General features: G+C 40.1%; 1 protein-coding gene across 1 annotated transcript in view; it reads left to right on the top strand.

Moving 5' to 3' along the window:
• The window catches only part of THSD4 (thrombospondin type 1 domain containing 4), a 213,842-nt gene that overhangs the window by 47,523 nt on the left and 149,177 nt on the right, over positions 1 to 17,142 (top strand). The gene's annotated exons all lie outside the window — the stretch shown is intronic.

Raw genomic sequence — 17,142 nt, 5'->3', positions numbered from 1 at the left:
AGAATCAATATGATGACTTTAAGGGCAGGATTTGAGAAGAAGGATCCAGTTGTGGCAGAGGGAAAACATCACAGTGATGTAACCATAACACCTGTAAGGAAGTTTAAAAAAATAATTAATGTTTTAATCATACTGATAATTGATCTCTTTTAATTTGAAATATTAAGTTCAGTTAACTTTGATTTTCAATTGTGATGAAAAGTTCATAACCTTTTGATGGCTGGATAAAACAATCTATTGAAAAGAGAGAACCTGTTGGAGGATTGAAACGGGTAACTGTGGGGATATAGCCACAGGAGTCACTCTTACTGAAAAAAGGCTGCATTTGTTGAAAGGAGGGGGACAGCTGTAGACTTTTTTTGTCAGAAATTCTCTGTAAGGTTAAATATGGAATAAAGTCCTCTTAGGAGAACCTGTGCCTGATATTTTGTCTTCAGGAGGATACCTGGATAGTCTCGTAAATCCAGAATTCATCATCAAATGCAGTATTTCCAAATCAACAACTGCAAAAAATCCCAGTCAGCTCCAGACCCTCTTGCTTTGACTTCTGTTTGAAAATGTCAGCCAGGTATGTGTAATAAACAGCCTTTTAAGCAGCAGTCCCAGCCAGCCTGGGTTTCTGTTCCAGCTGGTAGAGTTACCCCTGTGCAGGCACAGGCACTGTGAGCTCTGCTCTCTGCAGGGATTTTGGGCTTTACTGGCCTGCTTGCTCTGCAGAATGGTGACCAGTCAGGGCTGCCTCCCAAGTGTGTAAAACTTGAAAGAGCTAAAAATGTGTTCTTTGGGGTCTTGCCTTTTTTCTTCCTAAGTGAAGGAAATTACAAGGAGACAAATACTGCATTTGAGCAATTTCGTTTTCTTAGAGAAAAGTAGAGTTTTTGCAAATCGGAGCTTGGTCCGCTGAAAGTCAGACATGATTTACTCCTAACAGATATTGAGGCTCTTCCCTCAAAGTAATGCAAATGTTAAATTTAAATGGAAATAATTATGTTAATTTTTTGTTTGTTTTGTTATTTTACAGTGGATTTTTAATGGAAAGTTTTCTAAAATGCATGCTTGACCAAGCATAGCCTCCAAATGATATTTTGGTTTGCTTTTTGTTGTAAACAAATCAGCTCTAGTTTCAGAGCTCCCCTTTCAGGTGACTGCAGGCCATTTACTGCCCAGAAATGCTGGCTGTTCCCAGTGTGTGTGATTTTACATGTGCAGCTGTGGCTTGTGTTGGGGCTGGCTGCATGTTGGCTCTGGAGGCAATAGCAGGAGTGGGGCAATAGCAGGAGTGGGGACGTGGCTCGGGGATCATCCCGGCGCTGTCTGTACACTTGATTCAGTTCCACTCGGTAGAGTCAAGATGTCTTTGGCTCCAAGTGCTGCATGAAGCCAGCCGAGTTTCTAGGAGCAGAGCCACGTTCAGATCTCGGGATCAGCTTAAGAGCTGCTGCTGGCAGCCAGGCCTGGAGGCCGGAGGGCTGCGCGGAGCGGGAACGGAGCGGCCCCGTCCCTTCCCCGGAGCAGCCCCGTCCCTTCCCCGGAGCAGCCCCGTCCGTCCCCTCAGCGGCCCCGTCCCTTCCCTGTTCCCGCTGGGTGCTCCGGGAGCTGCGCCTTCACCTGCTCCGGGCACAGAGGGCTCTGGCAGGCAGCAAGAGCTTTGCGAGGCCTGGCAGCCTTGTTTCCATTCCTCCTGAGTGCCAGGCCTGGCTTGCTGCTGTGCCCTCCCTGTTGTGCTTGGTGCTGAGAGAGACAGGGATTTTTACAGAGCCTGAAACACCGCGTTGCTCCTGGAAGCAGAGTCAGAGTCAGGCTAAGTTTCAGCTGGAATGAAAGTTCCTGTAGCTGAATGCAGGGTGTGTCAAATGGCACTGATGTCACTGCTGCATTTTCTGTGGGGGGAAAAATGTGTCCCCAGTGTCCTCCAGTGTTGTTGTTGCCAGACCTGACTACTGATGGGCACCACAAAGAGTGACTGAAAGTCACCTGGGGCAAAAGAGGCTTACAGGGCCAGGAATCAGCACCCAGCCTTGTGACAGGCCAGGAGGCAGTTTTAGCTGGCTTCTCTTTACTTGAAATGTATCAGAATCCAAGCACTGAATGAATGGAAGGATATTTTGTCAGTGTGGTTTTTCATGCTGAACTTCAATGGGACTCTTTTCTCAAAAATGGCACTCAGGTCAATACTCCATCCCTGAAGCCTGTGCTGTGTTCAGAGGAGTACTCACTGTACAGGTAAATCTGTACATGCTGTTAAATCATTTATCAGTTCACTTTTGTCCTGAAGTACCTTCTAGTAACCTGACTTCTAGCTAGAGATGTCTGCCTGCTACAGCTGGGATAAATATAAGCTCTGAAGAAAATGAAATTTATTGCTTCCACCAGTGTCTAGTAAATTCTGCAACTTCAATACTTTGTGTCAGACAAGAGGTATTTAAGATTTAGTATCAATCAGTTTGCGTATTAAGATGGAGACTGAAGAGTGATGCAAAGCTGCTGCATTTATTGATTTGTGGTTTTTGCTTGCTGGATTTTTAACAACAGTTGTCACTTGTTTTGAATGACAAAATAGCTTCTAACAGATCAAAATGTAGTGGCCCAACTCAAGATGTTAAAGTTGCTAAGAAACTTCTCGAGTCTGCTGGCAATTGATGACACTGAAGACACTGAATGAGGTCTGATTAATATGATTTAAGTAATTATAAAATGGAAGAAAAACCTAAGATCTCTTAAAAATCTTGGTCAGGTGCTGCGAGGTGCACATAGCACATCAAGCACTTGGAGTAGCCAGGAGTCAGGGAGGAGGTTTGGGGAGTGCAGTTACCAGGGCAATGCAGAAGCTGCTGGTGGATGGATCCTGGACAGTCAGCTCTAGGCACAGAGCTGCTGTGCTGATGTTTCAGGCTTGGGAGGTTGTGGCTCAGTTGCCTGGGCTTTGTGCAGACCATAAGGGTATAAGGGCTTGAGAGGAGTGTATTTATTAATTTCTAAAGTCTTGTCAATAAGATGTTTGTGGAGTATTTTCCATTCAGCGGTGGAACAGCAGAAAGCTGTTCCAAGGCCAAGCCTGAATGTATTATGCTTGTATTTGGTGGTTTAGTGTGGGGTTTTTTTTCTCCTCTTAGAATTGTAAGATATGTTTATAAACAAATTATAGATAGATATTGTTTATATGCACATTATTAGAGCAAGGATTCATTCAGTGTCCGTTGCTGGCATTCATTGCATCTTGGTACCAAACCATTCTAGAAACACTGTGTGGGTTGATATATATGGAGAAATCTAACATTTGTGTCATCTGTTTATGCTAACTGGAAGTGGAACTTCAGTTTAGAGTACTCAGAGAATTGATTGTTGTGTATGGTCAGGAAGGTGGGTCCTGGTGTGTGTTTCCTGAGTGCCTGTGATCCTTGGCAGTGCAGTCCTTGAGACCCAAAGATATCTGAGTCCCAGTTTGTGAATGCTTGGCCTTCCCTGATTTGTGACTGCCAGCTCCTTGGGGCTCAGGAGAGGCTGTGCTGAGGTGCATTCTTCCAGCTTTGTGTGCAATTCTTGGACAGCCTAATGTTTTCACCCAGAGGACAAGAAGTCATCTTACTGTTTTATTTATACTTTCTCAAGTAACTTACTTCTAGTTAGTGAGCATACAGATATACATATATCTTGCAACTATATATGTATATATGCATATATACTGGGAATCTACACACAGTATCTCTAGAAATAATCCAGCTGTGCTGAGGTTCATGCAGCTGCAAGTTATTATATTCAATGAGGCAGCTGCTTGAAGTCTTCATTTCTCATTGCAGCAGACCATACTTCTCTGCTTCTCTTTTGCCTCCACCTGTTAGAAATTTCTGATTGCTTCTATTCTAGTCTGTGGCTAGTTGTTCTTTACAGTGCATGTCCTTTAATTGCATGCACTTTATTTCCTAAAACAATTTGATTTTGCTTCTCCTGTTTTATATGAAATGTTGTAGGCAGATAGATTCATCTATGAGGCATCAGACAGTTTTGGGAGACTTGAAATGTTATAAGTAGATAGTGTTTATTTCTAATGATTAGTTACAACTTAAATAGTGCCTGCTTCCATAATGATAGATACAAGACATTCTGAAGCACATACCTGTAATTACTGACAAGAGCTTAGGCACTATAGGCATAAAATCCCTCTTGAATTCTGATGGAATATGATCTCTGATTTCCTTCAGACTCAGTGGAAATCCTTTGTGAGGCAGTGAAATATCAATTTTCCACACATTACTGAACATCCTATTTCACTTTTAACTGAAATGTTTTTGAAATATTGCTCACTTATGAGGCTAGAATTCATTCAAATGCAGAACAAGAAGTTCACTTATGCTATGTCCCTGTTTTCCCCTTCATTTATTGCTGGTTTGTGAATGGATCACAAGAGAAAGCACATGGAAGTTTGCATTTTTATAAGTGTGGTTGTGGTAAAGTATCTGAGGCATTTCTTTGACTTAATCTATAAATCTGCTTCCTGAACATCTGTTGTATTGAGCTTGACCTGGAAATTGTAAATATCCTGTGTATTACTGAAATATGTAACTACTTCTATCGAAACCTTTAATAAAAAAAATTGCTGAGATATTTATGTATATGGAAACCTAGTGCTTCCACATGGCAACTTACCTTTTATAGTTATTCTTTCTGTATCATTTTATCAATATACATATTTTGACTTGCATTTGTAAGAAGCTTAGTGATAGTAGAGCCTGGCTTTTACCTTTGATTCTGGGATTTGTTACAATAATTAATAATGCATATGTATTTTTTAAGTTTACTTTATTAAGCAGGGCCCGCCATACTCTGGTGACTGAAATGAGCCATTTCCCTGTAGTAGATCACATGCAGCACATGTAATGTTTTAATTCATTGTGCAGACTTTGATTTCCTCACTTTTCTACTTGCTATTTGGAGGGGAAAGTGGGTTAAAGAGTGGTGAGAGCAAGAAATGAGTGTTTATAGATGGACACCTGGATGAGCCTCAAGAATGGGAAATGGTTGTTAGTGCCTTTAGGAAAATGGGAAATTACATCCATCAAATGTTGTCATTCAGCTGTATATTCAAAACACTTTGAAGTGCAATGGAAGATAAACTGTCTAAACAGAATGTATTTGTAAGACAGGAAAGTGAGAGAAAGCAGACAGGTCATACAGGCCTTAGATAAATGTAGCCTGGGTTTGCTGTAAGAGAGGCACTGCCCTGTGTCCAGGTGACCAATATTTACTGGTGTATTTTAGAGTATCTGACCTGTCCAGTTGCATTAATTGTGAGTTGGGGAAATGTCCCAGGAAGAATGAAGCTCTCATTTCAAAGCACACTTTTTAGTTCTTTTGGTTGGAGCAGAAAGTTAAGGACAGATGTGGCTTTCGGGCTCAGATGTAGCAACAAAATTGTATCCAGATTGTGTGGTACTGAAGATTCCTAGGCTAGAACAGAATGCAGAAGGAAGATTTGTTATTTGCAAAGCATGTGTAAAAGTGAGTGGTGCAGATACCTTGATAAAATTTGTCTGTTTTATCTATTAGTGTCCCTTGAAACAAGATGCAGACATCCAATATTCGGAAATTAATTAAAACCAAAGACCTCCACCCCATAAAATGGAATCAGTGGAATGCTTTGATCCACAAAACACGAGCTATTGGCATTAAGCACTATGTAGCTTCAGCACAACTTTGTCAATGTCTGACTTGGCTGTCGGGCAAAGTCTGCAATAAGTGGGGCTACATGAGTCAACAATAAATGAGCTCATGTAATCAGCCTGTACCAGTCCTTATCTGTCTGTGCTTCTTACATAGCTTCCTTGTGTCCAGTGGCTGTGCAGAGCAGCCTAAAGCTTGCTGCAAGTGCACAGCTGAGGATTTGGATCCCTTTGATTTGGGGAGAGTCTGAGTTGTGTAAAGGTGGGCAAGAGAATACCCTGGAAACAGAGGCCTATTGGAGATTGAGGATGTGGTTATGGATGTGATTATCCAGGAGTGAAAATCACCATTGAGCAAGGTTGCTTTAAATTAATGTACACTGAGAATTTAACCTGCCCTGGCAATTTCAGGGGGTTTGTCTCCATCTTTTCTGAGCCCTCTGCTTTGGACCAAGCACAGCTTTCTCAGCAGCAAAACCTCTGCCAAGTATGAATAAGAAATAAAGATAATCAGCATTATCTCTTTTCTGTCAGGTCTCCCAAAGGTTATGTGGCAACCTACAGTCTTACCCACTGGAAGGATTAAAAAACTCTTTTGGAATCTCCATTTCACAAGATAAGGAAGAGAATGGGGACAAATGAAGACGCTGACTGTGTTATTTCTCCCACTCTGCAGTGGATGGTTGCTGTGTCCCAGTAACTGTTGCTGCATAATGAGTGCTGAGCTTTGGGGTGCTTTAGTCTTGTTTGCTGGTATTGTCTACTGACTCCTGTTGTCCATGGGAAAAGTCCTCCATTAAGCTTCAGAGACAAAATTTCACTCAAAAAATTTCTTTGCTGTTTAATCAACATTTTAACTTCCCTTGAATTCCGTATAGTAAAACACCAATGAAAAGAAGGTATCCTGTCCTTACTCCTGCACCTCTGGGGATATAAAAAATGATTCTTAGTCTGAATTCTCCTAAATCTGTTCTGTTTGGTTACAGATTCCTTTTGTAGCAGAGCCGTGCAGGATCAGATGCTCTGAGCAGATGTATTTTACAGCTTCACAAGGAAATGATTTTGTATGAGTTCCATGTCTGTAGTCCTAGGAGTCCTTGTCAGGCAGATCTGCACAACCATTCCTTATAGCATGATGACAAGAATGGGAGGAAGCTTGGGGGTCACAGTGTTCTGCAGGTGTGCTCTGCTTGCATGAACCCCAGTGATACTGCCCTATCTCCCAAATTTATGAAATAGTCTGGAGAATAAAATGGAGCTGCAAGGTCAGGACTGTGTAATCATTTTAACATGTTTTGCATTAACTTTGGGGAGTATTGAATAAACAGGGCAACAGTTAAGCAAAGGATTATCAAGACATGTTCCATTTTTGTTGTTAAATGCATGAAATATTTATTCAACACATTCCTTGTACAATTCAGCACATTTCTTTTACAATTTGCTGTTTTAAAAATCAAGTGAATACGCTATCTTTTTTTCAGTTAATGTGTGGAAATGGTTTTTGTTGATTCAATTATGCATTTCAAAAGGTTTTCAGTAGTTTCATATCATTTTCCATGTGTTTGATTTCAGAAAAGCTTTCACATTTATCTATTCCAGCCAAGAGCAATTGTCCTAATGTGGTGCTGTGTGTGTAGCAGGCTGCAGAGCTCCCAGTCAGGTTGCTGCTGAAGTTAAAGAAAAGCAATATAAATATAACTTTTTATAGGTCCTAATGGTATAAGAATTGTTCAGGTCAACATGAGTTTTTCCCATTCACTCCAATGGCTTTTGAATGAGGTAATTTAGAAGAAAATTCCACATGTAACTAAAAAAATGAACAGAACTGAAGTCTGATCCTGAAAAACTTTGTTGCATGCTGATAATATCCAGATTTCTTTGTTTTCAGAGAATTGGTATGCACATAATTCCATGGAGGCTCAGGAACTCGCTAGAAATTTTCAGTTTCTTTGAAAAATGATGATTTCAAAGAGTGACCTGCAGCCTCCACTCTGCTCAAAGGTTCAGGGAGCTGAGTTGGGCATGGTTCTCTTGGGCGGGTGTGTGAGCAGGGACTCAGAAAAAAGTGACACAAACATTGGATTCAGACTCTTCTTTCATTCTGTCAACAAGTTACAGGTACACAAAGAAGGGATTTAGGATCATCTCAGAGACCAAAGTACTTTCCTTCTTTACCCCTCCTCAAAATGTGTTTGTCTTTTGTTTTACAGACTGTGTTCCTGAGTAATTAAAATGGTGACTTGGAATGAAACATTTATTCTACTGAACTTTTAAAGTACTGACAATTGTCCTAAAAAGGGAAAATAGTACATGTATTTCTAGTGTGTAGAATTTCTAGTTCTAAAAAGCTCCAAGCACTGAAGTAATGGAGAAATGGAGACATGAACTATAAAAGGGGTCTTAGTAAACAGAGACTTTCCCATCTCCTTTGGAGGACTGATTTCTTCTGAGTATGTTACATTATATTGAAAGAATTACATATTAAGATACTTTTCACTTACAGTTTGTTCATTTTGAGCCCGTTCCAGTCTCAGCTAATATGAAAAAAAGCAATAACTTCAGAGAGAGTCAAATGTGAATCTAAACATTTGTGTTCACGGTTTCCATTTGTGTACTCAAGAATTCATTATGCATACTGTCAGTAGTAGAACTTGCACTTTCCAGAAGGTTTAGGTGTAAAATTCTGTTTTCTTAATATAATTTCCATGGCATAATATGGGTTTCAGAAGTTAGCAGCTACATATACTAAAAAGGTAGATATATAATAGGGTAGATATATAGTAGGGTAGATACATAGTTCTGGTTCCACTAAAATTTGTGGATTTTACCTGTTTAGCATTCTAAATACTTCTCAGTTTTGAAACTAAGTTTTGGGTCAGTCTGAAGTGTGGCCAAAGCCTTTGGTCATAGTTACCAACAGCAGTGTGGTGCGAGGTCACAAGTCAGAAATTGTGGCTGGTTGAAAATTTTAGGGAGCTCACTGGTGTCTAGAATTTGTTGGGTTTCAGATCTGGCCAGGCTGCTGCTGCTGTGTTTGCCTCCTTGGTGGCTTGGTGGTATTTGACATTGACAATGGCGTAGGGCACTTAAATCATGAGCAGCTTTTGCCCAAAGGGAGAGATCCAGGCTGCCCCAGGTGTGGCTCTGATCACAGGGGCAGCCATTTCCAGGCTGCTGTGGAGGGGCTGTCCCAGCACTCACTGCTGCAGGCTCAGCCCTGCCTGCAGGTTCCTCAAATGTGCTGCTGCTGCTGTCCCTGCTCTGGCCTGGGACAAACACAAGGAAAAGTTGTTTGCTTAAGCCTCTCCTGTTCTGATAAATCCACTGTCTGTGAGGAGAAGATTTGAAGGTTTGTGTGTAGGAAAGCCAAGCTTAGTGCCTGTGGCTGCAGCTCAGGGCTGAGACTCACTGAGCCAGGCTTAGTTTGAAGTCACTGTGCAGGATTTTAAGAGGGGAAAGGGATGAGATCTTGTAAAGATAACCTTCTACAGAGGGTTCAAAAGGATTAAGGATTACAGTGTATTTTTAATGTGGCATTCCTTTAAGAGCCCTCAGATTGACAATTTCCAACTTCATCTCACAGGCTTTCAAGGGAGCAGAGTTCAGAGCTCTCACTGATGTTACTGTTTGCTAGAAAAATGAGGCTGCATATTAGTATGCATGTGGGTGCCTGTTGTACCTTATTAATTAAATATTGGCATTTCTGTGTCTCTGGAGTGTTCTGGTAGTGTTTTGATGGAGTTACTTGGTAGTGCTGAGTGTTATGAAGGGAATGAAATGATTTTGCCAGTTTAGACAGTATAAGTAGTTGGACTGGCATTTATATACGCTCAATATTCCTTCTTGCTATGATGAATTGCTATTTTCAAGGCAAGGAAACTCTTACCCACTGTGAAGAAAAAACTTATAATATGGATGAACATCAGAAGAAAGAGATTCCCAATGGTAGTATATAAAATGAAAAGCAGAACTGGCTTCTATTGTGCTCTGTTTCCATTAGACATCTTGGAAGTTTTATAAGCGTGGTGCATAATAAATATCTAAGCCACAGTTTGAGGTCTTTTACAAAGGACAGACAATTCTCATTAATGTTTTTTTGGATCAGTCCTCACTCTTACACCCAGATTGATACAAATCTCTGGCATTTGTCCACCTAGTCAACTTGTGAATTTGTTAATTTACTTTCCGTATTGCACTATGTAACTCTGAATTTAAATCCAAACACCACAAATTTAAAATTGAATTTGAAAGAGCCAGAGAAACTGTGCATTAAATTTGCTCTTATATCTACAAAGGGAGGAGATCTGCTTCTGCATAATTTTGGTCAGAGGCTTAAAAACAGAGGTGCAGCCTACTCTGGTTGGTTCTGCTGCAATAGTACAGTGATTCCTCTGGAGAGAGATCACAAAGAGCTAACTGTTTGGACCCATTTCACCACTGAGGTGAATATCAAGTATAAAAACAGAAACAGACCTCAAAAAGTAGAGCTTGATCTTTTTTCAGATGTAATAATATGAGTCTGGTGACATCATCAGATCTGAAAAGTAATGTAGACTTTTACTGTATTTTCTTTTCATTGCTCCAGTATAAATGTAACCCCATGTATGTAAAATGCATTATAGCAAATCCACAAGCAATTTCCTTCATTGTAACAAATACTGCATCTCATTAGAGCAAGACAAGCCCCCAGTTATGGCACAGAACATCTGCTTAATAATTTCAAGTTCCTCCAACTATGCTGCCAAAATATCTGAAAAGTCAACATCTAGTCCTTACTTTGATCAGCTGAAGTAGTAAAATGATAAATAATGCACCAAATGCAGATCTGGTGAAAGGCAGACAGTGCTGCTGGCCCTGAGCTGGGAGTGGGACTGGTGGGAATGTGGCATAAGGCACTGGGACTGGGATCCCCAGGGAAGGCAGGGTGGGATGCAGAACTGCATTTCAGGCTTGCACAGGTTTCCTATGCAGCAGTGAGAAAGTTAGGGAATCTTTCTGTGTAAAATTCAGTTTCAAATGCCCTCTATATCTCATGGGTTTTCTGTAATGCAAATCAGGTGCTTTAACATTACTGACAAGAGCTGAAGCATCCTGAAACAAACAACAGGTCATTGTTTATGTAAAAATTGGCGTGAGTTGTAATGTAACTTATTGTTTGTCTGCTCTGTGTATCTTAGGGAGAGGGTTGCATTGTGTTGTTGCAGTGTTAACATTTTGACTACTTATGTTCATTCCAAAATGAACAAAAACTGAAGATGGGAAAAGGTTCCAGGAATACAAAACATTTTTAAGTATCCAATTATTTGGGATCAGTATTGTGAAGTCTTAGACGTGTGTATATATATATATATATATATAATTGTTATATTATTAGGATGTAAAAGTATTTTAATTTTCAGCATTATAAGGTGTTTCAGGATTGAAGTGAAACAAGAAAGTGAAAATTATTTTGACATCCCTGACTTCATTTTCAGCAAAACAAACATATTGTGAGGAAATATTTCAGTTTTCACGAAATTAAAAATTTTGATATAATAGGAAAAATATCAGTTGAATGACTCCACTATATTTGTAACTGGATTGGAAAATATGTTGAAAATACAATGTATGAAATACAATATATCAAAGAGATTCTTGCATGTGGCCAAGTCATTTGAATAGAAGAAAAGCCTGATGCTGAACAGAAACTGTCAGGGGAAAGTAGAAATACCAGCCAGTTTCCCATTCCTGGGTTTTATACAGCATGGTTACATCTGTCTGCACTCAGACTGACAAATTCAGTTGTGGTGTAGATGATGGAGTTTGATTCAGGTGGGTGCCTGGCTCTACTGGGCCAGCTCCAGCTGGGACTGACTGGCAGTTCAAGCAGGTCAGAGGAGGAGGATCCTTTTTAAACCCTGCCTCCCCTTAGCCCAAGCCTGTTTGAGAAGATGATCTGCTCCCTGAGCTGCTGCCACAGGGCTGCTGTTTCTCACCCCAGGAGCAGCTGTTGCCATGGAGTTCCAAGAGCCTGAGAGAGAACATGACTCCAGTGTTTGTCCATTAATCAAACCTGAATCTCAGCAGCCAAACACAGAGAATAAAACCCAGTGATGTTATCTCAATGAACATACAGAACATAGTAGGGAAAAGAGTAAAAAAAGACATGCTGATTAGCCTAATTTGTCTAGCTTTAGTTTCATTATGTATTTAGAACTTGGTATTCTGAGTTTAAAAGGTCTTAATTCTCCTTGAGAGGGTTTTCAATTATTTAAGAATCTTGCTGTCAAGTGTTCGCTTTTTCTTTTAATTAGTTAGGTTCTGGGCTTCGTTTTGAGGGTTTTATTTTGATCTTAATCCAAAACCCATATCAGCTTTAGTGAACATTCTTAATCCTTTATTGGATAGTTACAGTATCTTCAGATGTTTATGCATGACTGTCACTTATACCATATATGTTTAGCTTAAAAATAATTGGAAGGAAAGTCTAGTTATTTTCATCGTTTATGAAAAGATTAACTGAGTCTGAGACTTTAAAAAAACCTGGATTTCTCTAGTGACTGTTTATAAGCTTTTTTTTGGGTGAATGTTGATTTTCTAGCACCATCCAGGTTAGATCCAGGTTAGATCTGATACTGCAGAGCAATAAGGATTATTTTTTTCTTGGTATATTGAATTTCTTCCCTCCCTGTTCTGTGATTTATCCTTCTTTTATATGGACAATCCCTTAGTCCTCCCTGTTTCAAATCCAAAGGCAATCCTGGAGCTAATGTGCAATGTGTTGCTCATTCCCACAGGTAAATTGGGCAGGCTCAGCTTCCTGCGTGTTTGTGCAGCCCAGCCCAAGTGCATTTCACCATTACCTGGTTTACAATTACAGCAAAACATAACATTTCTTAGAGCATTCTATGAGGAGAGCAAACCTCAGCTGTATGAAGTTTTAGTGGGTTGTGTTTAGGTTGAAAATCTTGTTCATGTGCAGCCTGCTGCAGAGCATGGGGAATTCATCAGTAAACATGCTTGGCACCAGGCCTGCAGGCTGAGACAGAGGAAATGGGATCCCGGTGCTGTACGTGAAGCTATGCCTGCCCTCACTGCACAGCCCGGGCCAAGATCTCGATCTCCAGCTCCCATTTAGCATTGTTCTGCAGGAAATTTTGGGGATAGCAATGGTCTTTTAATACAGGATTGCTTTTGGCCCTGTTTTTGATACACACTGTTCTGTGAAGTCAGCTCTGGCCTTATCCAACAGTAGCAGTAATTCTGTATTGTTGCTGCTACTGCCATGAAAATTACTTCAGTACTTGGGGATAACATATGTTGCATTCCAAATGAAATAATAGGAGTGATGGGTTGACAGTGAAGACCTGCAAAATTCAAATCATGAAACAAGTATTAAAAAATATTTTGAAATTCAAAATCAGGCTATTTGACTTGTCAAGTTCTGTGGATGCTGCCTAATGCATGCAGGCAAAACTGTTCACACAAATTAATTTTTACTTTTATTCTTACATGTTGATATTATTTGTGATGAAGTCTGCCTCTAATAAATCTTTTCATTTGTGATTCATTTTCATGACAGGAGTGTTTACAAAGGGACAAACAGTTACCAGTAGTTAGAACTGAAATATGTTTTTCAGTTTACTGAAATGTGCACAAACAGACTTAAAAACCATGTGTCTAAACCTAAGCAGTTAGTCTTATTTATGCACTGGTAAATCCCTCCCCACCATTTAATTGAGGAATTATGTGTATGCAAGCTTGTGTAGTGTTTGTATATGAAGGAGGTGCTGCATGTTTGTATAGCACATATAATATATTCTAGATGTTGGTCAGTTTATGATTTATGAAACTATACTGCAATACATATTAAGGTGTTTATTGCAGCATTTAAATTATTGAATAATTCACTAAATTATTGCAATTTGCCATAATTTGGTCTGACATTTCAATAAATAGTTATTGCTTATTGAAATATTTATTGCATTCACATGAAAGTGGAAATTTTGCTGATCAGACTACCTGTTTATATTGGCCATTGGTGACAGTGCTGGATATTGAATTTGGAAGGCCAAGTGAAAGCAGCACATGTTCTATATACAGTTAGCACGGGCATCAAGTGCAGGGAAAAGATGATGGCCTGAGGATTTGTGTATGTTGGCAACTGGTACATGCACCTACACCACAGACAGCTTCAAATCTGTATACATTTGTCTTCACAGCTGCTTCTAATCATATTAGCAAGATTGATATTCTTGTACATGCCAGAGGCAATCCCTCTGCTCTCTGTTACAGCAGAACCACCAGGACAGGGGCCTGAATTACAAATACACATTGGAGAGCAGGTGTTAGGTTTTCAAAGAAGAAAAGGCTGTGTTGTTAAGAGCAAATCCAAGTTTCAAAAGGATTTTTCTACTGCCTGGGATATTGGATCTCTTGAGATAAGATTCAAGTGGTTGTGAAAACATGGGTATTATAGGCATGTCCTGCTATTATCAAAGGGATACTTTATTAATGTTCCTGTTTGGCTGTGAACTCATTCTTCTGTGTTTCTTTTTCTGTGAATTGCAATCAGGCCCGTTGTTTCTGAGACTATTGCCTCTTGTCAGGTTTTGAGACAGTTGGCAGGAGAACAAATAAATAATATGTTGTTTCCTGAAAGACCTTTTTCTAGGATTATTCATGGTAATCTTTTCTGTGGAAGTCTGCCTCCCAGGAGGCCCCTGCACTTATATCCCACATAGTGAGACCTCAGTAAAGGCAGTAATTGCATTAGTGTACCTTACTGGCCTTTGGCCACAATTCATGTAACACAGTCTGTGTCTTTAATCAGTCCATAACGCAGGAAACTGTTCTGCAGTGCGGTGACCTTCCCAAATGTTAGACATCCCAGCCCATGGCTGGTGCAAATAAGCAGGCACAGAAGGGTCAGCAAGATATTTTGGGACATAGGAAGTAATTAAAAAAAAGTTAATACTCTTTTAACTTCATTGATCAAGATTTCTGTGGCATAAAGAATATTTATCCTTAGAATGCAAAGGTTTTTGGTCTTCAACTTTCCCAGAATCAAGTAGGATATAAATTGAATACAATTAATAAGAATCCATGAAAATAATCTCAGGTAGGAACTGCTGGGTAGAAGGTTTCAGGAACAGGATGGAGATGTGTCTTTGTGAGCCCCTCTAGCCTGGATGTGCAGGTGTGCAGCTGCAAAGGGAAATTCAGCATCCTGAGCTGTGCTCTGCTCCTTATCCAGAGTGCATTAGGAATTAGAGTTGTGGGGCTGTGCATGAGCTCATGAGCTGGAGAGCTGCCTTCCTGCTGGGAGGGTGGGGAAGGCATGCCAGGTATTTAGGGTATGTGTCCATGCATGTCGTGTAGATCCTGCTCTGTGTACCACAGCAAAGGAAGGGAGAGAATTTCTTGTCAGAACAAAAACTGTGTTTCTTTCCTTTTTCCAGGAACAATTTTTTCTTCAGGCTTCTTTTACACCACCTTCTACCATGTAGTTAATTGTCTTATAATAGTCAAACTAAAGCCTTGAAAAACATGAGTACTGCACTGAAATAGTGAAGCCTCAGAGATTGTATTTTGGAGAGGGGTTTTTGTTCACTTACTAAATTGTGTCCCTTAACGGAGTTACTTTTTAAAAACATTGTATACATGAAAATCAAGAAGTCTTTAAAAAATGGACCTAGAGGTTGTTCTATTTTTGTCTGTTATTTAAAGAAAAATATGAATTATTATGATGTTTAAGATGAAGTCCAAACAGCTGGGAAAGCAGTGCTGGCTGGTTTTGGTACAGAAAAGCATTGGTGATAAAACCCATATGAGTTAGAACATACATGGTACCCAGCAGGGATGGTTCTGACTTACTGTCTGGATGAACTGTGGGTGAAGTTCCATCAGCCAGTCTGGTGTGGTTTCAGAAACTTTAGAATTAATTTTATTGCCTAATTGGAGGCACTTAAACTAAAAATGGAAGTAGAACTGTTTTGTTGTTTGGTATTCTGTGGTGTGTTGCATGGAATGATCACAAATTGCTGAGATCCTGTGGTATGAAAATGTAATTGTTATGTGTATTTATGCTGAAGTACAATATACATGAGGGATTTAGGCAAGATCTCAGGGCAAGGTGGTGGTTTTTGGATGCAAAGGTAAGCTTTTCCTGCTTATTAGGGGAAATCTGAGAGAAAACAGGAGCTGCAGTTGTAAGTCAAAGAACAAAGGGATCTCTGGAGATTGTCTGGATGAATTCCCCAGTTCACTTGGGGTCACCTTCAGCAGATCTTTGAGACCCTGTCCAGCTGGGTTCCAAAATAACAGACCTATGTAATAACAGATTTGTTGCATACTCTAGAATCTAAACCACAGCTTATTTTGAACAAGACACATGAATAAACTCTTAAGGCTGATACTTTGCAAACAAAGCTGATGTAGCTGAGTGCTTGAGAAGTGGCTCCTGTACCCTAACAACAAAATTACTTATTAAAGATATTTTCATTAGAAACTTTTTAGAAGTGCATGCCTGAGTAGCAAGTATGTATTACCACAATATACCTTAATAACTCCATTGGGCAAATGCATATTTTAAAGCTGTTGCCCAGCCATTTAGAGGTCCAGTGGGGCTCCAGACTGCTCATTCAAAGCCTCAGTGTGTTTTAAAAAGAGAACTTTGAGAGGTCAATGGAGTTAATTGTGCAGTTCCCAGAGGCAGTATATGTGGAAGTTGATGTTTCCAGTCTCAGGGACATCAGGAAAATTTTCCTTTAGATTTATAGTAGATTTGTGTGGCTTTTTAGCACCCACTGTAATTTTAGATGGAATGGTCGTGGATGTTCAAAACCAAAAGCCAGAAGGTGAGCTTGTAATGCTTACTGGAGTCATTCAGATATGACAGCTGGAGGTTTTAGATGTGGTCCAATGTGCTAATCTATTTAATTAGTGTAAAATAAGATTTGTCCTTCTTCCAAAATCTGAAACTGAGATAGTTTCATACAGCCTTGAATCCAGTAGCAGAGCTTTCATTCATCTTTGTCAAGGGCTACTCCTAAAACTTTCTTCTGTCCAAAGGGTTAATGCAGGAGCAGTCAGGTGTCAGACACAGGGGAGGAAAAGTCTTTCAGTAGTAAGGACCTGAGTGAGTTAGAATCTCCCCTAACTTAAAGGGTGAGTCCTTAACCAGGGCAGGTTCCATTGGGAGCCCCCCTGCAGGTGGGGGCTGAGAAGGCTGCTGAGCTCAGCACGAGATTCCTCCTCTTTCCCCTGTGCAAAGCTGAGGCCATCCCGAACCAGTCACACAGGTATGAAAAACCTCTCACAGTATGTCCCAAAAAACTTGAAAACACCCTCTATTTGCTGGAAAACAAAGGAAGCAGAAACACTGTTACCCTTACAGCTGGAAAGGGCTGATCTCTCCTTCTAGGCTCCCTACAACCCCAGAGTATTTGCTAGATGTTACACATTTTTACAATGTATATATTGTTATACATCTTTTTCAGTCATA

The sequence above is a fragment of the Melozone crissalis genome, unplaced genomic scaffold (genome assembly GCF_028551555.1).
Source record: "Melozone crissalis strain CALT ecotype California unplaced genomic scaffold, PUWL_Pcris_2 ptg000014l_1, whole genome shotgun sequence".
NCBI classification, from domain to species: Eukaryota; Metazoa; Chordata; class Aves; order Passeriformes; family Passerellidae; genus Melozone; species Melozone crissalis.
This window is presented reverse-complemented; position numbering and strand designations above follow the sequence as displayed.